The 624-nt window shown below is 39.4% G+C and overlaps 1 protein-coding gene across 4 annotated transcripts in view; it reads right to left on the bottom strand.

The window, feature by feature from the left end:
* Positions 1-624, bottom strand: part of DTNA (dystrobrevin, alpha) — a 401960-nt gene that overhangs the window by 356285 nt on the left and 45051 nt on the right. The window lies entirely within an intron of this gene.

The following is a 624-nucleotide window of genomic DNA, read 5'->3' on the forward strand; positions in this document are numbered from 1 at the left end:
TGTGGTATTATTTCTGAGGGCTCTGTTCTGTTCCATTGGTCTATATCTCTGTTTTGGTACCAGTACCATGCTGTTTTGGCTACTGTAGCCTTGTAGGATAGTTTGAAGTCAGGTAGCGTGATGCTTCCACCTTTGTTCTTTTGGCTTAGTACCGTCTTGGCAATGCAGGATTTTTTTTTGGCTCCATATGAACTTTAAAGTAGTTTTTCCAATTCTGTGAAGAAAGTCACTGCTAGCTTAATGGGGATGGCATTGAATCTATAAATGACCTTGGGCAGTATGACCATTTTCACGACATTGATTCTTCCTATCCAGGAGCATGGAATGTTCTTCCATTTGTTTGTGTCCTCTTTTATTTCACTGAGCAGTGGTTTGTAGCTCTCTTTGAAGAGGTCCTTCACATCCCTTGTAAGTTGGATTCCTGGGTATTTTATTCTCCTTGAAGCAATTGTGAATGGGAGTTCATTCATGATTTGGCTCTCTATTTGTCTGTTATTGGTGTATAAGAATGCTAGTGACTTTTGCACACTGATTTTGTATCCTGAGATTTTGCTGAAGTTGCTTATCAGCTTAAGGAGATTTTGGGCTGAGATGATGGGGTTTTCTAAATATACAATCATGTCA

The sequence above is a fragment of the Colobus angolensis genome, unplaced genomic scaffold, assembly GCF_000951035.1.
Source record: "Colobus angolensis palliatus isolate OR3802 unplaced genomic scaffold, Cang.pa_1.0 Scaffold220, whole genome shotgun sequence".
In the NCBI taxonomy this organism is placed as follows: Eukaryota; Metazoa; Chordata; class Mammalia; order Primates; family Cercopithecidae; genus Colobus; species Colobus angolensis.